Source organism: Balaenoptera physalus (assembly GCF_965194825.1).
Source record: "Balaenoptera physalus genome assembly, chromosome: 6".
NCBI lineage: Eukaryota > Metazoa > Chordata > Mammalia > Artiodactyla > Balaenopteridae > Balaenoptera > Balaenoptera physalus.
In genome coordinates, this window is record NC_138885.1 from 1,365,089 (window position 1) to 1,390,868 (window position 25,780).

Sequence of the window (25,780 nt, forward strand, 5' to 3'; positions counted from 1 at the left end):
TTACATTAAAATACTCTTCTGTGTGCCTAGCACTTAAAAGAAAAAAAATCCCATTTTGACATGTCTTTGTGAAATTTCAGATAACCAAGAATAAAGAGACTTTCTAAAAATTTCTAGAGAATGGGAAAACAAAAGAACAAAAAGCCCAGGTGATCTACTCAGTTAGGAGGATGGTACCACCCTCTGGACCAGCAGCAGCCTGTGTGGAAAGACCGTGACTTTGCCCTGGCAGATAGGAGGAAAGTTATCAATCAAACTCTCAGCCTAACTGTCACTCAGGGATGAGGGATATTTTCAGTCATGAAGGAAGGACTCAGAGCTTTTCCCTTCCACACCTCTTTCTTAGACCGTTCCTTAAAGATCCTCTGATAAGGGAGTAGGTGAAGGAAGGCAAGGGCTGGGACGCCAGCAGGGAGCCTCCCAGAGGGAGTGATGCAAGGTCCACGCTGTGGCCACCTCCTGCATCATTGCAGAAGGGACCGGGGATGGAGGATCCTGGGGAGGTAGGGAAAGGCATCGGTGGAGTCTTCACACTGGAGGGACTGCAGGTCGAGTCGTCACTCCACTGGGAGGAAAGGGTGGCCTCGTCCAGAATTCTGTGCCTGGTGTGGGTCGGGTTTCCCACGACTCGAGTTGTCCTCCATAGAGATAACTGATCAGTCGGAAACACTGAGCTCGTGGGATAAAGAATCAAGACATGGTGTTTTAATATATTCCTTTTAAGGGTCAGGTAGCTGTCAGAAGAGGTAAAAGTAGAAAACATTTTAAAAGTTCAAAGTGTAATAAATAGATGCTTCCAGACCACAGGGGGCGGGAGGGGGGAACGTCGCTATTCATTATAAACCTTTCTGTGCTATTTGATTTGTTTTTTCATTGTATGCAGAATTGCTTAGATTTTTTTTAAGTTTAAAAAAGAATCATGAAAATGAACATGAAGCAATGTGAATGAGCCATGGTTTGCAACAGGAACTTTTTGGGGTCAACTCAGGGAAGTCCGGACTTGGCTGTGGACCCACCGGCTTGAGCCCGTTGATGAAGCCTGGCTGGGCTTGGATTGAAGTGATCTCTCAAGTGGGGACTTTTCAGTTCTGGTATTTTGCTCTGTTTGGGTTACTCTTTGGGGAAACAAATATGCAGACATACAGCCAGTGGGCCTGGGCAAGTTCAGAGCCGGTGGAATGGTAGTGGCCTTGCACTTGGGGAGGCCTAGCAGACACTGTCAACTGTGGCTTGGGCACCCAGCTCCTCCGGAATGCAGGCCTGCCCAGGAAGCCTTTGTCGGGGGCTCTTTAGGTCCTGAGAGGACCCACAGGTGAGGCAGGCCCGGTCCCCACCCTTGGGTGTGAGTCAAGGTGGAGTGGGAGGCCCCACCATGAAGACCTTCCTGGAGGAGGGTGGCAAGTGCCCGCCAGGCAGTGGGCAGGGGGCAAAACCACTGTGGTCCCTGCTTCCACAGAGCTCCTGTGCCCTTGGGGGTGGGGAGGGTACACAATACACAGGTAAACACACATGAGACCATTTCAGCGAGAGCTGCTGGGAAGGAGATACAGAGAGCAGGGCAGGAGAGAGTAATCAGGGAAGGCCTCTCGGAGGAAGTGACATTTGAGAGCAGAGAGCCGTGGTGGAGCCTTAGGAAGACGGTTAGCAGAGAATCCGACTGGGGATGGGCAAGGAGGAACAGAGGCCCACAGGGAGAGAAGTGGGGGTGTCCGGTGGGGGGGAGGCTGGTCAGGTGGGAGAACATCATCACATCTTGCAGAAATCTTACACATTCCCGCAGGGAATCCGACAGAGAAGGACAGATGGAGTCTGCTGTCCGTATTCCACCCAGGCTGATGTCAGGCAGGGACAGACATGTGAGAGCCATTTCCTGTGCAGGGAGCCTCCTCCTGGGCCCATTCGTGGGGCCAGCTCCGCACTGGGCCTGGCCGGGGCCACTTCAGGCCAGAGGAGGTGCTGAAATCCTACCCTGCCCCCTCCAGGCTGGGGTGCGCTGCCCTACTCCAGCCTTGGATGGCATGCCGTGTGGGCACCAATAAAGTCAACGCAGGATGGAGGAATGGCACTGGGAGCCAGGGCCAGCGTTCCAGAGGCAGGGCCGCCCATAAACACAGACAGACGAGGCAGCTTTTCCGTGGTTGGCTTGAGGAAGGCTTCTCTGCCCACAGACACCTCTCCTGCCCGCTCCTCCCTGGCCCACTTGGGACTGAAGCCTGGAATTCCGCCATTAGAGGTTCATTCCTTTGGCTTGGAATACAAACGTCCCAGTGAGGAGGTGACCCCTGAGCCATCACTGGTACTGAGCACCTTGTATGCCTCGGCGGGGCCTCAGGGCCTTTGCCGTTCCACGGGACAGCTAGCCTGCACCCACTGTGCCCCAGGGAGCTGTGCACTGTGCTCGCTCTGGGTGTGCAAAAATGCGTCCATGTCTTGTGAGGGTGTCACGGGTGCTGAGAGAGAGGAGTAGCCAGGAGCAGGAGGAGCGCCCCTCCACTCGTTACGGCGTGTGTGCGTTCCGTTAAGCTCATGAGGGAAAGTCAGTTACGTCGCTGTGCTTGTCTGCATTTTACAAAAGGGGGAAATGGGGCTCGGGGAGGTGGTTACTTAAGCACGGCTGCACAACTGGAGCTCAGCCTGGGCTGGTGACTCCAGTGCTGAGCTCTCCCTACCGTCCATCCTCACTTCTTTTCTGCCACTTCAGGCCAAGAAGCTTGATGAATGCCCTCCTCCCCCTTTCTGCTCCCTTTGCTTCCTTGGAGCTCCCCTCGTGACACAACCCACGAGCGTTTGAGGGTGCAGGGATGCCTGCCTCAGGCATCTCAAGTAGATGCTGATGTGGGCTCTGGTGGCTGTGCCTGGAGTCTGAGCCGTGGTTGTTGCCCAGCTCATCACCCACGGCCGTGCTTTTCCAGCTCCTTCATGCTGGGCCCCAGGTCAGGATTTGGGCCACCCGTGTATGGTGGGTTTGGGAAGGCTGTTCCTGAGCCATGAGGCGGGACGGCCCACAGAAAGTAAGCTGGGCTGGGGAGAGATTTGGACAGTTGGGGCTTTGCTCTAAAATGGACCTGCACCCTCCCTTGGGTCTCTACTGCCTGTAGGCTGTGCAGCGCCTGGCTGGCTTTGGCCTGGGACCAGCTACCGTGAGGGAACTGGCCTGATGGCCCACCGGCCACCCCCACCGCGCCAAGAATCCCCGGGGCCCTCTGAGCTCCCGGGTACCGAGTCCCAAGCCCCGCCTGCCCCCCACTCTCCCAGTATTCTGCAGACCAGTGTTTCCTGGCTGCTTCTGTTGGCTTTCTAGTGTATTCCTCATTCTCGGGGCATCTCAAGAAGCCTTGTGTGGCTGGAATGGGTTACAAATCCAGACAGGTAGGCCCCTCATGGGTGACTGGGGCCTTGCAGACCTGGCTTCTTCTCAGGCCCAGAGGGAATGGCTCTCTTTGGGTTGAAATGGACCCAGGGGCCCTTTGATTTATGTCAAGGGGGGAGCTGCCTGGGCAGGCAGAGGTGTGGGCTGGGGGCTTGCGGGAGATGGTAGGGGGTGGGGACGCTGAGAGGAAGAGCTCATTCCTTCATGCTTTTTGGCTGTGCTAGTCTGAAAACCAGGGGAATGTCTCATGTTGTGTGTGCTCCAATCTGGGTGGGGCTGGGAATCTTGGTCTTTGAAGCCACTGTCCTTCCTCTGTGGGCACCTGCAAAAGATCGAGATCTAAGCTGAGTGCCTATGGAGGAGAGAAAAAAGGAGAAGTGAGGTGGAGTTAAGAGTCAAAGACAGAAAGGAGGAAATGCTCTGATTAGAGAGCTTCATCCATCCACATCCCTGTTTAGCCACCCACCCACGCATCCATCCATCCACTCATCCATCCACCCATCCACTCATCCATCCATCCATCCATCAACCCATCCCTCCATCCATCCACCTATCCCTCCATCCACCCATCCACTCATCCATCCATCCATCCACCCATCCACTCATCCATCCATCCATCCATCCATCAACCCATCCCTCCATCCATCCACCCATCCACTCATCCACTCATCCATCCATCCACGCATCCCTCCATCCATCCACTCATCCACCCATCCCTCCATCCATCCATCAGTCTATCCATTCATCCACCCACCCATCCGTCCATCCATCTACCCATCCCTCCATCCATCCATCCCTCCATCCATCCACTCATCCATCCCTCCCTCCATCCACTCATCCCTCCCTCCCTCCATCCATCCGTCTATCCATTCATCCACCCACCCATCCATCCATCCACCCACCCATCCCTCCATCCATCCACTTATCCATCCATCCATCCACCCCCATTCACCCATCCATCCATCCACCCATCCCTCCATCCATCCATCCATCCATCCATCCACCCACCCACCCACTCATCCATCCATCCACGCATCCCTCCATCCACCCATCCACTCATCCATCCACCCACCCATCCCTCCATCCATCCACTCATCCATCCATCCACCCCCATTCACCCATCCATCCATCCATCCATCCATCCACCCATCCCTCCATCCCTCCCTCCATCCATCCATCCGTCTATCCATTCATCCACCCACCCACCCACCCACTCATCCACCCACCCATCCCTCCATCCATCCACCCATCCCTCCATCCATCCATCCATCCATCCACCCACCCACCCACTCATCCATCCATCCATCCATCCCTCCCTCCCTCCCTCCCTCCCTCCACCCACCCACCCACCCACCCACCTATCCAGCTCAATTTTATTGATCACCTGCTCCGTTCTGCTCATTTCCCTCCAGGTCCCACCTCTCAGTGTAGCCTCCAGTGGACAGCCACCCCCTCACCGGTTTTTTTTTTTAATCTCTTTTTGCACTTACAACCTGACCATGACCCTTGGCCCTGGCAAGCCCTCCTTACTATTTTCTTATGATTCTCCTTGTTTCTCTTTGTGACCCTCTCACAGACTGTAAGCCCCTTCACTCAGAGGCACTGTTGCTTCTAATTCTCTTGGCGCTCTCCCTGGAGCAGTCACTCAAAGCATCTTTCGTGGGTTGATGGAAGGGTTACTGCAGACACTTAAATTCCTTGAGATCGGGGTTGCCTGGCATTGGTGTAGAGTGGTTGAGGTGGGAAAGGAGTTCACACTTGCTGGTGCTCAGGGCAGGGGGTGGTACATACAGAGCACAGCATACTTTGGAGCCAGGGGAGAGTGGGATTGATTCCTGGGGCTGATGACCTCAGGTAAGTCACTTAACGTCCCTGAGGTTCATTGTCTTTGTTGTCGAGAAACAAGATGTAAACAATCTGTGCAATGAAATGGATGTACTCCACGTGGTACCTGCACGTGGCTGGTGGGTGATGCCTCCCCTCCCCCATGTCCAAAGAGCCGAAGACTGATCAAGGCCTCCTTTGACAGCCCCACCTCCACCTCGTCAAGTCAGGATGGGCAGAGCCAGAAGAAGCTTTCTGAGGGCGCTGGACTCCTGGGCCAGGGCCAAGCTGTGAGCGGCGGTGGGCGCCTCTGGTGGTTCTCTCGGCTTCCCTCTCCTGGCTCCACCCTCGACTCCTCGCATCCTCTGTTTTCCCTGTTGGGCCCAGTCCCCCAGGCGGGATGGGGAAAGGGACACGCTGTTGAGTGACAGGATGGCTTGGGTTCCGCCTGGCGCCTTGTGTGGGCCCTCCAGCTGGGGCCTCCTGTGCAGCCCGGTGGCCAGCAGGCTGGTTCTCGGTACCTGGGAAGTGGTGGAGGTGAGCTCCGGCTCAGAAGACGTCAGGAAGAGGGAGGGGGGCCTCAGCCTTGGGGAAGGCACGCATTGCTGGGGCCCACAGGCGGTTTACAAACTGAATTCCCTCCGCCCCCTCCCGACTCCACTTATTACCGATTAAATAAGTATCTCATTTAGAAAGCGTTTCTTAATGTAGGGCAGACCACACCCCAAGGCACGGGCTTTGCAGTGGATTGTCGCCTGTGTGTTCCAGGCTCGGGCAGGACTGGAGCACCCTGGCCCCGCCAGTGCCTCTGCACCAGGCTCAGTCCCGGCTGGGCTCTGCCAAGGCACAGCAGGGTGGGGCGTCTCCTCCCCGCGCCCCAAGATGACCTGGAAAGATGCTCTCCATCCATCTCATAAAGGAGGTCGCCTGGCGCTGGGCAACCTGCAGTTACTTGCTATTTTCTGGGCCCTGCCCCTGGGTCCCTCAAACATCTGGCAACGTCAGAGATGGGAGGGACCTTTTTCCTTTTTACAAGTGAGGCCATTCAGGTTCTGGGGGTGCTACCCTGAGGTCATAATTGAGTTGGTTGCAAAAGCAGAAGCCATGGCCTCCTGCCTGAGAGTCCAGGGTTTTCCCCACTTCATCCTTCCTTGGTCTTAGAATGTCACGGGCCTCTAAATGTGGCCCCTTCCCCTCCTGCAGGAAGAAACTGTTTCCTGAAACGTGAGCTGGGAGGCTGTGTGGGATGAATGAGTGCGTGACCAATGAAGACAGCTAAGCCTCACAGCAAACAACCCTACGGATGAGCCTCCTTTTTTGTTATTAGAAAGTTATGCCTACTTTCTAGAACATGTGTAAACAGTACTGAGGCCCATACAGAAACGCAGGCCTCGTCTGCTCCCAGAAGCCACTGCAGTGGCCGGGCAGGCACGCGCCCTCCCCTGGCTGCAGGGTGGAGAATGGATGGGGCTGGCGGCGGGGACCCAAGAGGTTTGGGGAGTTTATTGAGGTCCCCCAGGTGGATCGGTGGTACTGGACCAGGGCGGTGTCCACTCTCATTTCCTGACCTGCAGTCCACACACAGCCAGGGACTTCTGGCTCCTTCATACCACAAGATGCCCTAAGGCACAGCTTTGGTCCCAGTGCCACCGAGGAGCCGGGTGGCACTCCTCGTCCCACCTTGCCTCACCTGGGCTCCTGCATCTGCACAGTGGGGTCCCTCACCCTGTCCCTGCCTTCGTCCTGGCCCTCAGATTCACTCAAGCCTCTGGCCCAGGCCCCGGAGCCCCCTGTGCTCGGCCAGCTGTCAGTGTCATTTATAAAAGCTCTAAAGGCTCCCCTTGGACTTGGCCCAAAGTCAGGATTCTGGGAGTGGGACTCGGCAGTGGTCATCATGACCTGGAGTGGTGAGGGGCCCTTTGGAGAGGTGGCCGGCTTGAAGGATGAAGGGTGGAACTGTGCAGAGGGACCTGGGGCAGGCATTTCCGACAGCCGTCCTGGTGGGTCACAGATGGGGGGCGGGAGGCCTGGAGGTGACCCGTTGGCCTTGGGAGAAGGTCCTGTGGAAGGGTCCCTTGTGTGCAGGCCGGGGCTCATCACAGAGCCTGGGCCCAGCTGCACTGTTAATAGGGAGTCATTGAGGGTCCTAGAGCAGTGGAGGTGCCAGACACCTGGGGGAGAAGAAGGAGTCGGGCTCCATAACTCGGTTCCCTGAGAGCTCGGATGAATTACCCCACTTCTAATACCGTAGGGGCTAATATCCCTACCTCACAGGATTGTTGTCAAAACTGGAGCTGATTTCATTACTGCCCCCGATGCAGTGCCCACAGGCGGGAAGTGTGCAGTGCTGGTGGTGGTGATGTAACCCATGTGAGTGATTATCAAGGCTGGGGGCTGGACCACCAGGCCCTTAAAATCTTGGAGCCCCAAGACCCATGCCCCCAGGAATAAAGCTGTCATTTATTGTTCGGTGGCGGGTGATGGATGATGGATTAAGGCTCTAAATCCATCTGCTTTGCGTGCCATCCCAGGGTTGTCCGTGTTCAAGGCGCCGCTATCCCGCCAGGCTCCAAGGCTGCCTGTAAAACACTGCAGTGGGCATAGGCCGCCGTATGTAGTGAGTGCTAAAGTGAGTATAAAACACAAGAAGTACTGGCAGGCCGGCGGGAGAAGCCAGGGGTGCCCTCTGCCGTGTTTCCTTTGCCTGGGGCCTGGCTTCTCTGGGATTCAGCTCAAGGTGAAAAGAGCTGGGAGGTGGTCCTGGTGCCAGGCCGACGGCTGAGGCCAGCCACCCTGTAGCCATCTGGGCTCCTGTCAAGTCCTTTTGTTCACTTCCTTGCTTTTTAAGACCAAAAGGCAGTCTCATGTTTTAGTCTCTAAGCACGTCCAGGTCTTGGGCCCCTTTGGGGACGTGGATGCAGTGGACTACTGATACCACGGCGGGATTGATTGACTCTCCACGGCCCCAGTGCTACTCTCCTGCCTGCCTGACCTCGGGGGCACGGGGGCCTGCTGAGCTGAGCCCCTTTGTTAATACAGATGAAAAAGGCCTTAACCTGCGGGCCCTGCACAGCCCACCCTGGAAGGGTGCTTGGTTGCCCGCACGGTAAGCGCTAAGAGCCTCCCGAGCTGGCCTGTGCACCCTACAGACTCATTAGGGCTGGACCACAGAGGAATCGCAGAGCTAGGCAGGGATTGTGTCTGTAGGCTCCGCAGCTCGGCAGATGTCAGTGAGCTGATCGTTTGTCATTTTTTATTAATGAGCGAGTGCCTGATTCATTATACATCTGAGGGGTGAGCCAACCCAGATGGGGGGGAGGAACATGGAGACGCACAGCCACCACGGAAGGGGTGACGTGGCCCCGTGTGTGAGTCTCTTCTTCCTCTTTCTCCCCAAAGGAAACAAGTAAGAAAAGGCGCCTGTCTTGGGCAGGCCAGGCTCGGGTGGCCATCTGCGTGATGGCAAAGGGGAGGTGGCCGGATGGGATGGTCCCTTAGCCCAGGGACTGCGGCTCTTGGGGAGCTCTCCGTGGCCACTTTCCCCGGTCTCTCCCGTTCAAAGTCCCCCGCTTACCTGTGCCTTGGGGGGCAAGCACGGGGAAGCCAGGCCCCCCAGGCCCAGGGCTCTAGATGGAGGAAAGGCTTAGAGAGCCCAGATGTCTGTGCGGGAGCCCTGCGAGACCTGGAATGCACTTCGGGTGAGCTCTGGCCCCAAAGGCATTTAGTAGATGTTTGTGGGGTGAACACATGCCTGCATGGAGACGCCTCCGAACAGAAGGGCGCAGCTCACCCGCCACCCCGCCAGCCCTCACTCTGCGCCAGGCTTCCTGCTGGGCGCTGGGGACGCGGCAGTCCTCGCTCTCCGGGAGCTCCTGGGAGTCTTGGGTTCTGTCTGTCCTGCCACCACACCGGCCGTGGGATCTCAGGCACTCTGGTCTCCTTATCTGTAAGATGTGCTGAGCGGTGTCTGCCCGGCTGCCTCTCCCGTGGGGTGGATTGGCCAGAGCTGCGAGAGCTGGAAGCCCTGGGCAGTGGCCGTGGGTCCACCAGGAGCACCTGGCGTCCAGGTGAGCCGGCCAAGCGCGCCGGGCCCGGCAGGCGCGGACTGAGCTTTTGCGCTCTCGGATCTGTGAGGAGATACGTAGCATCTCACTCATCACTGCTTCACTGCCGCGCGCGCTGAGCAGGCGCTCCGCGATTCCGGGTGAACGAGGGGGTCTCCAACAACCCCGGGGAAGTGGGAGGTGGGCCCCGCCCCCATTGGTTGCCCGCGGGTCTGAAGTGTGAGCGCTTCACAGGAGTGGCCACTTTCTAGCTGTTTGCACTGGTGTTTACAGTATCTGCTTCCTCGGGTTGCAAGATGATCAGAGCCCTGGAAACAGCCCTTGCTGTGGCTGGACCACCAGAGGACCTGGCGTAGACTACTCACAACTTGACCTTGTTAAAGTTGAGGAAGGCTTCTTGCCCCAGGTCGGCAAGCCAGTGAGAAGATGACGTGCCCATTGTGGGGTTGGGAGGGGCCTTGGGAGACCCCGGGAGCACGAGGGCTGCTTTAAGGTCCCCCGAGAAGGGCTGTCACACACACTTCTGCTGCCCGCTCCACCCCCAGCCCCCAGCTGCGGACTGCGTGAGCCGTCAGTGCCCACCCCTGCCCCAGCACCCCGAGAGGACCAACCCCGGCTGTGGAATCCACCCCGGCCATTTCTGCTTTGATGGTGCACCGTCTGCTTTGCTTCAAGCCCTAGGATGCAACAGACGTAACAGACAGATCTTTATTCTGTTGTAATCAAATGCTTAGTGGCTTTCAGTCGGCTTCATTATGGGGATTGTACTTTCTATTTTTAATTTTTTTAAATTAATTTTTATTGGAGTATAGTTGATTTACAACGTTGTGTTAGTTTCAGGTGTGCAGCAAAGTGATTCAGTTATACGTATACATATATCCACTCTTTTTTAGATTCTTTTCCCATATAGGTCGTTACAGAGTATTCAGTAGAGCTCCCTGTGGTATACAGTAGGTCCTTCTTAGTTATCTATTTTATGTATAGTAGTGTGTGTATGTCAATCCCAGTCTCCCAATTTATCCCTCCCCTCTGTTTGCCCTTTGGTAACCATAAGTCTTTTCTACATCTGTGACTCTATTTCTGTTTTGTAAATAGGTTCATTTGTACCATTTCTTTAGAGTCCACATATAAGTGATACCATATGACATTTGTCTTTCTCTGGGGATTGTACGTTTTGTTTTTTTTTAAAATTTATTTTATTTTATTTTTTTTAATTTTTGGCTGTGTTGGGTCTTCATTTCTGTCCGAGGGCTTTCTCTAGTTGCGGCGAGCGGGGGCCACTCTTCATTGCGGTGTGCGGGCCTCTCACTGTCGTGGCCTCTCTTGTTGCGGAGCACAGGCTCCAGACGCGCAGGCTCAGTAGTTGTGGCTCACGGGCCCAGTTGCTCCGCGGCACGTGGGATCTTCCCAGACCAGGGCTCGAACCCGTGTCCCCTGCATTGGCAGGCGGATTCTTAACCACTGCGCCACCAGGGAAGCCCTGTACTTTTTAAATAGAGGTTTCAGCTGCAGATATGCAGTATCCCAGCACATTGTGGGTCACCTGGAAACCTACTCACATGACATTATTCAGTATGGGAAAAATGCATCTGGGGTCCAAATCATTGATTTGCAAAATGCTAAACTTGAGGAACACAGCTCATTTGTAAGTGGGAACAGCCTGCATTCAGAATAAAATCAAGGGTCTGATGTATCCTGTCCCACGCAGGCACAGACAAGCCACGAGAGGGCGAGGCCGGGGGAGCCCTGCCAGGAAGGCTCGTGCTCTGAGGAGGTGGGGTTGGGAGGGCCGAGGGCAGGAGGGAGGGTGTGTGCCGGGACTGCAGGCACATTAGGTCAGCGAAAAGGCCCATTCAGCAGCCAAACGGCCGGTTTGTGGGGAGATCAGAGAAGTAGGCGCTTTCCAAGGGTGGTAACTAGATATGGCCGTGATCTCCTGGGCTTTAGTGGAGCCAGGGTCCAGGGTGAGGAGAACCCGTTTCTGAGTGGGAGGCTCCGTGAGGGTGGAGTGGGGACAAGGAGGCCAGTTGGGGGCCTGGGGGCTGCAGCGGTCCTTCCGCGGGGCCTGTGCACGCCACACGCCTGGGCAGGGCAGCTGCTTCCAGGGAACGTGGCCCCTGTAGGCGAGGGAGCACAGTGGCCACGGCTGTGGCTTTGTAGCCAGGCCATTTTCCTCCTGCTCTCTCTGGTATGGCTTCCTTGGGGCCAAGACAGCTCAAAATGATCCTCCGGGTCTGTGAGTCCTGTTCTGTGCTGACCCGGCTGTGTCTGTTTGTCTGGGAAAGAGAGGGAGGGGAGTGGTGGGCTTCCTGGAGGAGGGTCCCCTCTCTTACCCCTGAGCCGGGCATTAGACACAGTGTGGCGTTTGGCCTCTCTAGGACTCTTTTAAGTCACAGAAGGACATTTCTTTAAAGCCCCCTTAAGCTTGGTGGAAGAGAACCAGCTCAGAGTCATTGCTGCGTGTGGAAGGTCTGAACGAAGGGTAAGCAAACGCCTTGGGAATGGGTATCTGGGGATGGCTGGGGGCGCGGAGAGCAGCCCCTTTTGTGGGGTGTTACTCATGGTTGGGTCAGGAGCCGGCTCATTCTGGCCCGGGCGGAAGAGAGGACAGTCATGTCCTGCGGTCCTGCCCCCTCAGGCCACCTTGTTTCCGTCTGTGAGTAGCCTTGCGGGTGGGGGTGGGGAGGTGGGGCAGGCGGGATAAATCCAGCTTGAGCTTCTAGAATGTTCAGAGGCGGACTGTAGGGCTTTGGGAGGCTCCGGAATGGCCACGTGCCCTGAGTCAGGAAGCATCTCGCTGGCTGAGCTCAGAGCACGTAGCTTCTGGGCCAGTTCTCAGCTGTCCGGGGAGGACTGCCTGCCGGCCCCCACCACTGCTGCCGGATGCCGCGGGCTGTTCTCACCACGGCAGGGAAGTGGCCGTTCTGGGCGAGGGTTCCGCCAGGACAAGGACCGAGGCTCTGTGCCTTCAGCCTCCCTCCCGCCCCCCACTCACGGACCTTGTGCTCCCTCGAGGCTGAGGCAAAGTTTGGGTCACTTCCCTTGTTTTCTTTTCGTGGGCTTTGTGGTGCCATCTGAGGCCGTACCACCCAAGAAGGGGTCTGCTTTTTCGTTTTGCTGACCCAGGAGGTTTGGGGATGAGCTTTCTGTGTAATCGACCGAGACAAACCTCTGACCCTTTGCATCTCCACCAGTCCCATCTGGTTTGGCCGTCTCCTGCACACCCTGCTGTCCCAGGAAGTAGCCTTGACTCAGCACAAGCCCTGCTGCTCGGAGTGGGGAAGAAGCGTGCAGGCCTGGGATCCGGAGGCCCTGGTGATGCCCGGCCTGCGAGGGGAGACCCGTCTGGGTGTGGGGCCTCGCTGGGGGCTCTGTTCCTGGGGCCAGTGGCTGGCCATGTGCCCTGGGCAGGTCAGAAGAGGGGCGGGCCGCCTCCAGCCCGATGCCGTCTGCCCACGGGCTGTACTGTCTGGACCCTGCGTGAGGGATGCACTGGGTGTTTATGGTATGGGACTGACCTCTTGCTCCTTAGACTGAAAGCGATGCACACAGTTCCTTCCCGATCCCAGGGAGGACCGTGCAGGCCTGGGCTGCCTTCCTACCTTACGCGTGGGTCCCACAGCCTCCGCCTTCTCTGTAGGAACGTGTCTTGCTTTCGGGGCTCACGTATGCTCCTGAAGGCATATGGGGGAGGGCCCAGAGGGCTGGGGCAGGGCTGGAGTTTGGTTACACTCAGAGGGTCTCGCGTGGCGGCGTGGAGTTGGGGACCTTCTAAAGAGGAGCGGGACCCAAGAGGGTTAGGGCGTGGGGAGGGGGTGGTTGGTTCCGGAGCCTCCCTCCTCCAGGTCAGTTTCTTCCCCCACCCCTTTCCAGTCCTGGGGTAAATCTCTAGCCTCTTGTACTTCCGTTAATCCCTTTACGAAAGGCAGGATCTCCCTTTGGGGGACAGAATGGCCGCTTTTCATGATGCCTCGAGATCAAATGGGGGAAAGGGTACAGCATGGCGTTGGGGGTGGAAAGGGCTGAGGACGACAATGATATTGACCCCTCCCCCCCAGGGGGCCCCCTCCCCCCTGTTAGCAGAAAATACAGAATCCTTCCACCGGCTCAGCACCTGGCAAAAGTGGGCAGGGTAGAGGCTTAGCAGGATCAGGGATCCTGGCAGACTCCCCTGGCAAGTCCACCAGCTGTGTGTGATGGGCACTGCTTGTCCCAAGGTCATTGCCACGTCCCCCCTCCCTGTGGAAGGGAAACGAGGGAGGAGGAGTGAATTTCCGCAGCCTGGAAAGGATTCCACACTCAAAAGACAAACTCCATTAGTGACATTTTAGCTGGTTGGGGTCGGTGTCATCCTCCCGTGACCTCTGTGTATGAAGGGCCACCCTGCCTGGGGTGGGGTCTCTGCTCCCTGGCTCTGTGGCTCCCAGTGCCCACAGGGAGCCAGGGAACCTTCCAGAGATGGCAGGGGGACAGTGGCCTGCGGTCCAGTCTTTCACCACCTCACTGGGCACCTTGGGCAAGTCACCTTCTCTTCCCAGGCCTCCGTCTCCCTTCTTACCAGCATGCCCTCTGGTCCGGATGGACCCCTAAGGTCCCAGCCAGCTCCCTCTCCCTCTCTGGGGGCGGCAGGGTGGGGAGCCTGAGGCATCACAGCCCCCCAGCTCCGGACCCTTGCCCCGGGACAGCCCAGCCCCTGGAGGACCAGCAGGCAGGCAGCTTCTCCCAGCAGGAAGGCGCCTGCAGCTCCCAGGCTGGGAAGGGTCCCTGCAGGGAGGAGTACACGCTGCCCACAGCGGCAGCCGGGTCCCCGCAGGCCAGGCAGCCTTTACATTAGCCGCGTTGCTGAACGCTCCCGAGCGCGCCAGCCGCCCCGGTCATCAATGATTCACGCGCCCCGCCTCCCTCCCGGCGGCCGCCTGATGACCCCTCCCGCGGCTCCGTCCCCCTTCCCTCCCGGCCGGCTAAGTTGAAGGAGAAAGGCAGCTCTCCGGCGTCGCTTCAAGTGGAAATGAGGAGACGGCCGCTCTTGTTTGCACAGGCCTGGCCTGCAGCTTTCCCCGGCCCCGCCCTCCCTGGGTCGCCGCCCTCCAAGTTTGAAGTCGGGAGAATGAGCTGGGCCGAGGCCGGGCGAGCTGGCTGGGGGCGGGGAGGGGGAGGAGGGGGAGGGAATGAAAAGAGCTGGGAGGGGTGGGGGTTCGGGACTTTGACCCCCGCCCCCCAGAGAAAGCAACGCAAAAGTGAAGTGACTCCTGCTTGGGGATGGGGAAGGGCTAGGTTGTCAGGGAGCCGGTGGAAGGGAAATTCACATCGTCAGTTGCTGGATTTCTTCTCAGCTCCTCCCTCCGACAACCAGCCCCTCAGACTCTCCCGGTGCCAGCGAGAACTGTGAACCGGGACTTTCTTCTGAGACCTGGCAAAGCTGAGCGTCTGGGAGCTCAGACTCCGCCCCTGCAGTTCCCCGGTGGTCTTAGCAGCAAGGAGGACTCGAAGAGAAGAATCTTTATTGTCTGCGGAGCAGCTCCGAGTTACTTGGAAAAACATGTGGGTGTTAAAGCTGCGCTTCCCTGGGAAGATGCTGTGTTCGCATGAGGAACGAATTTGGGAAAAGTTGAGCTGAGGAGAGGAGGAAACAAAATTGCATTCAAAGAGAATGTTCTCGAAGCTTGGCAAAATCTGCAAGACACTTTCTTTCATGGTCCCTTTTTAGCATTCTTTTGATTCTTCCTTCTTTTGGCTTCCTAAGAGTCTGTACTTGGCGTGGCCTTCAGAGCCCCAGGAAACAGGCCCCCAGGGGTCCTGAAACTGGGGGACTTGTTCCAGTCGGGGTGATGGTGCCCCTGAGGCCTTGTGAACTGCTCCCTGGTGTAGAGGAACTCAGGGGAGGGACAAGCAGGGACAGAGGCCCTCTCAGCCCCTGTCGTTGTTTGGGCTGGTCCCTGGGACATTTGTGTTTTCCCCTTTGCCAGGTGGAAACAAAGTTAGGTAGGGAGGTGAGGCCTTCCTGGTGGCTGCCTTTGGGGGAAATGGTGAAGCGACCCCATATCAAATCAGAGTGTGATTGTGCGAAAGGAGAAGCGTCTGGAAACCCACAGGTGGTGGATAGTAGGGAAACAACCGCTGTCAGCTCGAAAGGTGCTTCTCAGTATTACAGAGCAGGGGTCCCCAGCCCCCGGGCCATGGACCGGTACCGGTCCGTGGCCTGTTAGGAAGCGGACCATACAGCAGGAGGTGAGCGGCGGGCGAGCCAGCAAAGCTTCGTCTGTATTTATAGCCGCGCCCCATTGCTAGTATTACTGCCAGAGCTCCACCTCCTGTCAGCATTATGGTGAGTTGTATAATTATTTCATTATATGTTACAATGTAATAATAATAGAAATAAAGTGCAGGGTAACTGTAATGAGCTTGAATCATCTCGACACCATCCCCCACCGCCACCCCCCACCCCGGTTCGGAAAAATTGTCTCCACGAAACCCGTCCCTGGTGCCCTGGTGCCGGAAAGGTTGGGGACCGCTGTTATAGAGGGAGACCCTTCCCGGCAGAGGGAGCAGCATGTGGTCACCCTCTGAGGGGGCAGGAGGAGAGAGGAAAAGTCACTGTCCCTGGAAGGTGGTGAGGGGCCAGGGGAGGGTGGGGATGAGGTGGGAGAGGTGATGGGCCCCCTGATGTCACAGACCGTGAGGGTTGGGACCCCGATCCTCAGGGCAGCGGAAGGACGTGCCCGGGTGTAGTATGGGGACATCCCCCTGGCTGCCACGGTGAGGCAGGGCTGGAGGGACAGGAGCAGGAGGCCTCGGAGGGGACCGAGACAGGGCCTGGGAGATGTGAGGGTGGCCTAGCCTGGAGTGGGGTGGGGAGGGGTGCTTCCTCCTGCCGGCTGCTGGTGAGTCGGGGCAGCCTGCAGTCAGGGCGCCGGGCCCTGTGCATTTGAGTGCAAAGTGCCATTCGGTAAAATGGACACAGCTCAGTCTTGCCCTTTTGTGGTTTTTAAACAAATCGTGATCCCTACTTTCCAAACAATTTAGGGGTTTTTTCCTAACCAGCCGCATTGCAAACTTTTGAAGCATGAAATGACTTTGGCTGGACCCCGCCAATAGGAGCCTTTCCCTAGATAATGGATTTTATGAAATGGCTGTAATCCTCCCAGGTAATGAGTGAAAGCTACACTCTCCAGTTGGACCCAGCATTCCTCTTCCTGATTTATGATATATTGGTAAAAATAGTAAACTGATAGCAGTCGCAAAATAGTCATCCATCACCAGGCGGTGTTGCTTCAAGTATAGGAAGGTTCCAGAAGGGGGATGCCAGTGAAGGAACAGTTTGGCAATCCCAAAGGCATAAAGCACCGGTGAAATCAAATCTATGCATTTGTACTTTGAAGTCGGAGGAATGGAGTAAAGAAGGAAGGGAATGCAAGCAAGCCCATTCCCAAAGGTCAAGGGAGTCCCCTCCTGGGCTCCAAACTGCAGGGGGTCCACGGCCCTCTCTGCTTGGTTTAGTATTTCGTTTCTCTTTCTAGACATTTTTGGAAATGTTCCCAATTTCTAGTATGTGTAAGTATGTTGGGCTAATGTGTAGTATTGTGTTTTAAAGCCAAGTCTATCAAAGGTCTAAGTGGCATCTGTGTACTTTAACTGGGGTTGGAGTACAGAGTCTCCAAGTGTTAGTTGGTGCCTGAGAGACTAATGCTCTTAGGGGAAAAGCTAGCTTTGGTTTGCAGCATTGTTTTCACGAAATTGCCTCTGTCTCAGTGAGTTATTTCATAGCCGTGGATTACTTGTGTCAGGGCAAGAGGAAAACGTGTCCTTCATTGGCTGAGTGAGTGAATGAATGAATGAATGGGGAAAACTGTGGGGATCTGTCTAGTGTCTAGGCAACACCCCCCCACCCACCCCCCGCCCCGCCATTTTATAGCTGAGGAAACTGAGCCCTGGGAGAAGGGAGCAACTTGGTTTGGGTCTTTTGCTTGAACTGGCGAAAGCGATTGGCGTGGGATGGACCCCGGCCAGGGTGCGATTCTCAATGACATTGACCCGAACTGGAACTTCACAGGTGACACTGACCCACAGCTGTGTCAGCCTAGTCGCAGCCCCCCACTGGAGGGCAGGGTGTAAAGTCGGCAGTACGGGCCCCTGTGGTGAGGCTGCGTGGGTGTCTCTGCCCTTCCCGGTCCCACGTGCCGGCTCCAGACCCTGCATCTGCCGGGGGGGCCGCCAGCTCCCAGTCGGAGCCCAGTGCCGGGATCCCCAGAGCCTCGCTCCGGAGGGCTGCCGTCCTCCCACCTTGAGCCTCCCCTTCCTACAGAGCTGGCAGCCAGCAGGCATGCAGTAAATGCCACCCGTGCCCACCTTTCAGTTCAGTAAGCAGCTGTCGGGCGCCAACACTGAAACCCAAGGTTCAGTAAGAGATGGTTGGAAAGGCAGAGGCCGCTCAGGATTTGGGACAAGGCTGTCAACCCCTGTCCTTGAGGCCAGGACTCCTGAACTGAAGAAGGCAAATCCCAGGACCTGGAGAAACTGATTGGAAGCACTAGTCTTGAATGGGTGAACTAGGAGAACGAGGCAGCCCTACCTGTCCTCCAGGCCACGGCCGCAGGGGCCCTGACACTGACACCCCTGGGAGCCTTCCTTATCCCAAGGTCATGGCTTTCTTCTCAAAGACAGGACTGCGTCCCCCTGCATCCCCCTGCATCCCCGTCCCCCTGCATCCCCGTTCCTGCGCTGAGCTGGGCGTGCCCCTGTGAGCATTTGCATTGCGGATGCACGGGAGGGGCTGGCTCCTTGGAAACGGAGGTGAGACCTTCCCTCGGAGGGGAGGTGAGACCTTCCCTCCGGGGGTCCTGGCAGGGCTGGAGATCCTGGCCCAGGCCTTGCCCACGCCCCCTCCTGCCATCACCGCTGTGTCCTGACACCCGGCCAGCCACACCTGCCCAGGACAGAAACTTTTCTCTCCCTCTGTGCACCTGGGCTGTCCGAAGGTGAGCACTAATCACCTGTGCTCTTACAGGTGTGGGTTTGCGAAGGACGGCTTTTGTTCTACGAACCTCTAAATCTATTTAATACCTCTTCCCTGGTTGTCCATCATTATGACACATGATTTTCCAAAGGATTTACTATTAGTTAGCAGCACAGGGCTTTCTCCCTGGGGTCGCAGCTACTTGCAGTGAGAAAATGCATGTTCAATGTAGCAATTTGTCTTTTTATATATATATATATTTATGATAAGAGTAAATGAGTTATTGTTGGAGACTTCAATATTATTGCAAATTAGGTGCTGCACATGGCGCCGGGCCCATTTATTATGTTTTTCAACTCCCACGGCAAGCACACCCGTTCAGAAATCAGTGGAGAGTTCGGGCCCTTCCCAAGGGGGAGCCCAGGGGGACGAGCAGGGTCTGGGCATGACGTGGCACTGTGCCAGGGGCGAAAGAGATGGGGAGCCGCCTGCGGGGGCAGGGAGGGAGCACGGAGGTCGTCCTCGTGCCAGGCGGTCAGCAGTGGGCAGCTGATGACCCGGTCAGCAGACTGGAGCTTCCTCCATGTTGGTGGCAACATGACCCCAGGCTGTGACACCTGCCCTGTGACCTGCTCCAGGTCCACGTGGGGCGATGGTCAAGGAGCTGAGGTGGAAGGTCTGGGCCCAGGGGGGACCCCTCAGCCGTGACCTCACTTCCGGGCTGGTGGTCCCCACCGCAGAGGCTGCATCTGGGTTCTGACTTGGGATGAGCTTCTCAAGGATGGGGTGGTGGCTTGACCCCTGCTGACCCTATCCAATAGCCACCTGCCCGGTCTAGAGGTGGACACGGGGGCTTCAGGATGCTTGGAAGAGAGCTGGGCCCTTGTCCACCGGAGTTGAAGTCCACAGGGCAGCGTGAGAGGGCCACGTGCCGTCAGAGCCAAGGAGGGGTGGGCAGAGGCCCTGGTACGCAGCCGCTCCTTGAGGCTGGAGGCCCGGGGGAAGGCCGCCAAGCCAGTGGTCAGGGACACAGGCTTCTGGAGACCGACCAGCCCAGATCGGAGTCCTGGCTGTGTGTCACCTCGTGTTTGCGTGACCACGGACGAGATGCTCAATCTTGCTCCGACCTGCAGTTTCTCTGCTGGAAAACGAGGCTGGTAACCCATAGGTATCATTGGGATTCAATAAACTCGCGTCCATGGACCCCTCAGAGGGGTAGCAGCCCAGAGGAAGGCTCAAGATGTCACTTGTTCAATTTACTCTTCCCTGGGCTTTTCTGAAAACGGGACGCTAAACCTTAAACATTAATTATTCACTTGATCTGGTTACAGTAGTAACATGTGAACGGCAGACCGGAGGGATCTATCCACACTACCACCCAGACAGAGCCCGTGGTGAAATCTCGGACCGCGCGCTTGCCATCTACTCCTGTGTCCACATATTATACACACACGTCTGTCTTCTTTTTTACAGAACGGGATCTTCTTGTATTGGCTGCTTTGGAACCTTTTCAGGGGCCAGGGCATTCTGCTCACTTCATGACCCCTTGTCATTAAAATTCTACAGCTGCTGTCCTCAAACTTTTTGGTCTCCGGACTCCTTTACACTCTTAAGAATTGTGGAGAACTCCAAAGAGGTTTTTTGGAGGGGGTTGTATCTATTGATATTTACCATTTTCGAAATTCCAACTGAGAAATTCGAAAGATATTTTCAGCTCATCTTAAAATAATAGTCACAAAGCCACTCCATGTTCATGAAAACAAGCCGTTTTCGTGAAAATATTTTCCAAAGCAACAAAAAAATTAGAAGAATGGCATTTTTTCCAATTTCACATACCTCTTAACTGTCTGGCTAAATAGAAGGTAGCTTTCTCTTATGTTTTCTGCTTTTGATCTGTTCCATGGTAGCCTCTGGAAACTGGCACTGTCCACTTGTGAGAGAGCAAGAGTGAAAAAGATAACATCTTAGTAAAATATGAAAATAGTTTGACTTTGTGGAACCGCTGAGAGAGCCTTGGGGTCCTCAGGGATCTTTAGACTACGCTTTTTAATGCTTACAGAGTGTTTTGACCTTCACGCTTGAGGCTGGGCCGTGAGCATCCCGAGAGCGGTCAGAGGCTCCCTGGACCCCTCCTCTGAGCATTTGGCTGCATCTTTCTCCCCATTGCCTTAAAATGGGACTGACGTAAAACCTTTCTTGTTTGCAGAGTGTGTAACCACTGAGAGCATGTCACGCCTCCTCGGTCACCTTTGGTATAGATGCCCGGGGTTCTCAGCCGGCCCACAACCTCGCGCGGGTCGACTTCTATGTCCAGAGGCTGGTCCAGGAAGGAGCTGCTGCCCCCAACATCTGGCCACAGGGGAAAGCCCTCAGCTCCTGCCCGTCCTCACCCCAGAGGGCTCCCGGCCTCAGGCTGCCGTCCCAGCTGGCACCCCCAGGGCCAGAGTGACGGCATTGAACCGCACAGGGCCTCTCTTCCAGAACCGCCCCTCAGGCCAACAGAGCCTAGTCTGTGAGGGCTCAGTGGGTCTGTGCGAGGGCCCCTGTTTGCCTTGGCATTGGTCTGATTTCTCGACTGGCTGGCCAGCCCTTTTCAGAAATTGGCTGGCGTGTTCTGAAACTTTATTTTTCAAACAGAAAAATTCCTGGACCTGGAGCAGGGAGAAAAGAAAAAAAAAAGTTAGGATAATAATCAAAATAACCAGTAGCCAAAGTAGGATAGTGAGGGTTTGGAAATAATGAAAGTCATCAGAGAACGGAGTAGCTCACCCATCAGGACAGAAGCTCGTGGTGGGTGGGTGGGAGACGCGGCCCCCCATTTATGTGGAGCAAGGCTATGCCGACATCTCCCTGCGTCAGCGTTTGGGAGAAGACGGATGTGCCTGGAGGTGGCCGCACTCCTGTCTGTAAGCAGGGTCCACGTCGAACATCTGCGGGTGGCATCCATCATCCATGACCTGTAGCTTTTGTACTGGTTGTTTATGGTCTCTTGGCATGCGTTGTTTTCTCGGGGCTGAAATGTAGCACGCTAATGAGGTATCTCTCTGCTCAGGAGGACGCGGGTGGCTCGAAAGACGCCTAGGCAGCATGCTGCCGAGTTTGTCAACAGCTGCACCCCGTGGCAGCTGCTGTACCCGCAAAGAAGAAAAGGGAGTGGGGGTGGGGCAGGGGAAGCTGGGAGGAGCTGCAGCCGGGGCACAGTGGGGGCTGGATGCCCGGGAACCTCAGCTCAGCCAAGGGTCTGCCTGGAGGTGACTTTTTGGGAAGTTTGGTTCTGGGACTGTCGGCCCTGGGACCAGCCATCACTCGGAGGCACGTGGCTCGGGGGTGCCAGGCAGACCTGGGTTTGGGTCCCAGCTTTCTGCCCTTTCAGCCTGAAACAGGCCCATTTCTTCATCCGTCAGGTGGGGAGAGGACACCCCCGTTTCGGGAGTTGGGAGACTTCGCCGTGGCCTGGGGCTGTGCTGGGCCCGTGGAGGCGGGGCCACTGACTTTGTACTCGCAGGGCCTCCTGATCAGGGACCTGGGCGTGGGCAAGTGCCACCACCGTCAGCACCCAGCGTCTGAGCAGAGTGGAGGCTGAGTCAGCATCTCCAGCTGGCTACAGGCCCGACAGGCACAGGGCCGGCTCAGGGGCCCGGAGAGGTGGACCAAATCTGGGGGAAGCCCGAGGAAGGACCTCAGGCTGAGTGTCTTAGCCACGGGACTCGTGCCCCGGGTGCCAGAGTGGCCGAGATGCTTCTCACTTGGAGGGAGGGCACACAGAAGGAAAGTGGCCCAGGTGGGGAAGGGGAGGGGCTTGGGAGGAATTCAAAAACAATTTGCAAGCCAGACAGAGAAAGACAAATATCATATGATACCGCTTTTATGTGAAATCTGAAAGAAAAAAGAAAAGAAAAAGACAACACAAATGAACTATTTCCAAAACAGAAACAGACTCACAGACACAGAAAACAAACTCATGGTTACCAAAGGGGAAGCGGGTGGGGGGATAAATTTGGAGGCTGGGATTGACATATGCACACCACTGTGCATAATATAGATAGCCAAAAGGACCTACTGTATGGCACAGGGAACTCTACTCAATGTTACGTAAAAACCTATAAGAGAAGAGAATCTGAAAAAGAATATATATATTATATATAATATATATATAAACTGAATCACTGTGCTGTGCACCTGAAACTTACACAGTATTGTAAATCAACTATACTTCAATAAAAAAATTATTTTAAAAGAGAGACAATGTATCCTTGGACTAGAAGAGCCTTGATAGACGCACCATGTCCTGGATGAACCCCTCCCTGCTTGTAGCAACAACAGCAATACTACTACTAGCCGCTCCTGTTTATGCACCGCTAGCCATGGCCCAAGCCCTTTGCAGACACCGTCTTTTTTCTTGTCCTCACACCCAACCTGTGTTATTACCTATAAATTCTGTGCAGTCACAATCCACATCCCAGGAGGATTCTAATGGAATTCTGCAAGCTGATTGTAAAATCCACATGGAAGAGGAAATCACCCCAGAGAACCAGGACTGTTCTGTCCAGAAAGACAAAAAAGTAGAATTGGGAGTTTAGGCGGTTTTTAACAAGGATGGTGGCTGTTCAAATCAGCAGAGAAGAATGGATTGTTCTGTTGGTAGAATTAAGACAATGGGTTAGAGAGAGAAAAAAATTAAATCCGTACCCCTGCTCTTTACAAAAATACATTAAAATGGATTCAAGATCTGAATTTTTTTAAAAAAATCCAACTTATGTAAGTGAACTTCTCCATTCACCCCAGCGTGTTGGCTGCCATGGGAAGCCTTACACAAGACACAGATGTGAAAGCCGTAAAGGAAAAGATGGATACATCTGACTATATCAAAAATGCATACCTTTTCCCTGACCTTTTTATTATGAGAATTTTCAAACATTCAACAGCGCTGAAAGAACTTTACATGAAAATCCCAGCCCCAGTTCTGCTGTGAACGTGTTCCTCTCCTGGACCTGTATCTGTCTGTCCATCTGTGCCCCTTTCCTACCTCTGCTGCATCTGATGGTTGAGGCATCTCAAAGTAGATTTCCGCCATCAGTGAAATTGTAAACTTTTGTATGAAAAAGATGCCATAAACAAAGTTAAGAGACGTGGCAGCCTGGGAGAAAACACACCACACACAATTGAAGGGCAGGAACCTTCATGAAACAGAGAAAAAGATGGTCCCACTTTTCTAAAATATGGATAAAACATAGGAATAGTTAATTACTAGAAGAGGAATTGTCAATGTAATTTGAATAAAAGGAAAACCCCTGAACCTTCTTAGCATTTAGGGAATAGATCTCAAATTGGCAAAGACTTAGAAGTCGGCTAATTTTGAAGGAAGGGCAAGATGCGTGGAAACAGCGCTCTCTCGGTTGCTGGTACAGTGTCAGCTGGGCATGGGGCTGGGGGCGTGTGGCAGCGGCTAATGACAGTTTCCCTTCTCAGGGTCTACCCTGGAGGAATAGCTGCCCACGGACCCCATGAGGCCTGCACAGAAAGGTCCCTGTAGCCTTGTTTATAGTAACCAAAGATTGCAAACCACCTAAGCAATACAGAAATGGTTAAACAAACGACAGCGTTTCCATTTTGAGGAATCATACACAGCAGTTAAAAGTGAGTGAGATCTCTTCCTTCCGACATGGGCTGATCTCTAAGAAGCATTGCTAATTGAACCATAAACAGAATACATCTCTTACTTGTTCAGTGAAAAGGAGAGAAACTTGGAGAGATAACAGCCGACCTTTACTGGGTCCTTATGGTTTCAGGCTCTTTCTGTCATCTCTATTCCTCAATATGTCTATGTAGTACTATTCTTCCCATTATACAGATGAAGACAGTGAGGTGAGGCTTGCCAGGATCACATCTGAACTCACTTGCCTGCAAAGCTGTTGCTCTTTCTACAACGCCTTTGCTTTGTCCAGACCTGAAAATATGGTACCTGCACAGAGCAATGGCTCAGGAAATTGAATTCCCTCCCCACCCCCAGTTTTCAGACCTTGCTGTTCATTCAAATACTGCAATATCTAAAAGCATATACAGCTGCGGATCAGGCACAGCATTTAGGTGCAAGCTGGAGAATGTAGGGGGCATGTCATGGGCAGGACACTTTGCAGAGCGACTAGTGTCCGGGGACGGTTCCTCCTCCCTCAGGGCTGGCCGGAACTTACCTAGGAGGCCTTACCGGCTGAGCAAGCATCTCTGCTGGAGAAAACAAACTCCTCAGGGTGGTGTCATGGAAGGCCACTCCCCCTAGTGTCCCGCTGGGCCTGCCCTGACCCGAGGGGCTCACAGAACACCAAGCTGGGTTCAAAGCCTTGACCCAACAGCCAGCCTCTCCCTAAAGCTCATCAGAACCCTCCCGCTGCAAAGATGCGTGAGATCGAATCTCCTCCAAGGAGCATGTTAAAGTCCCTTCACTGGGTTTAAAACATTCACCAGAGAAAGAAGACGAGTGAGGGATGACAGATGGGAGGGGGCTTGTCTCCCGAGGGTTTGTAGCTGCAGAGGGATGGCGTGATGGAGGGATGCAGGGGCGGCCCAGCTGGCAGAGGTGGTGCCTTCTCAGGAGTGGCCTTGCTCCGCTCTGTAGGCTGGGTCTGGCCAGCCGGCAGGGAAGAGCAAGGCTCTGCTGGCCCCAGCTGAGGCGGGCTCTGGAAGGTACCCGGGGACAGTCGGGGGCAGGTCAGCGTCAGGGCAAGCAGCCAGGTTCCAGCAGAGCGGAGACTCACTCAGCAGAGGCTGATGCTTCAGGGCCCTGTTCGCATGGCCCCCTCCATGGCCTTATGATGAAGCATAGACTCATTATCTGGTATCTTTCTTAAAGAGCCTCCTCCACCCCAACTATATAAGCTTCAGACCCCCTGGAGCCTGGACCTGTCACTCACACGGCAGGCAGCAGTGGGTTGAAGGGCAGGAGGTCTGAGAAGCCTCGCAGGAGTGGGCCTGGGGCCTGGGAGGGGCTGGGCCTTAGCCCTGGGTCCGCAGGTGATGCGTCTGCCCCAGGCTTGATCCCAGCCCCCCCGGGGTGACCATGGGGGCCGCTTCCCCCACAGACCCAGAGTGGGAGGCCCTTGCTGCCCACTTGTCCATCATACCGTGTTAGTCTGAGCTTCCTGAGACTGGCCTCCAGACCTGGGGGATGTCCGTGTCCTTTATTGGTTTCTCCGGGGCCTTGAACATAGACACCTTAGAAAGCCTTTAAGTAAACTCCTTTGATGAAGTTTAAAAATGACCACACATCCTTCAAAAGAGTTATGAGGATATAACGTACATACAGCAAACAGCACCCATCTCTTTTTTTCTTTTCTTTTTTTTAAATTGAAGTATAGTTGATTTGCAATGTCATGTTAGCTTCAGATGTACAGCGGAGTGATTCCGTTATACATGCATATATATCTATTTTTTTCAGATTCTTTTCCCTTATAGGTTATTATAAAATATTGAGTGTTGTTCCCTGTGCTATACAGTAGGTCCTTGTTGTTTATCTATTTTATATATAGTAGTGTGTATATGTTAATCCCAAACTCCTGATTTATCCCTCCCCCT

At 55.0% G+C, this 25,780-nt stretch overlaps 1 protein-coding gene across 4 annotated transcripts in view; it reads left to right on the forward strand.

Moving 5' to 3' along the window:
- Positions 1–25,780, forward strand: part of GLI2 (GLI family zinc finger 2) — a 246,916-nt gene that overhangs the window by 110,948 nt on the left and 110,188 nt on the right. Inside the window, exons 1-2 of one of the 4 annotated variants that reach the window (XM_082466361.1) lie at positions 6,959–11,222; positions 11,673–11,740. The exons of 2 other annotated variants lie outside the window; for them this stretch is intronic. The gene's annotated coding sequence lies outside the window, so the exon portion shown is untranslated. Of the gene's footprint in view, positions 1–6,958; positions 11,223–11,672; positions 11,741–25,780 lie in introns of those variants that run through there. One more of the 4 variants, XM_082466362.1, reaches the window with a different exon arrangement.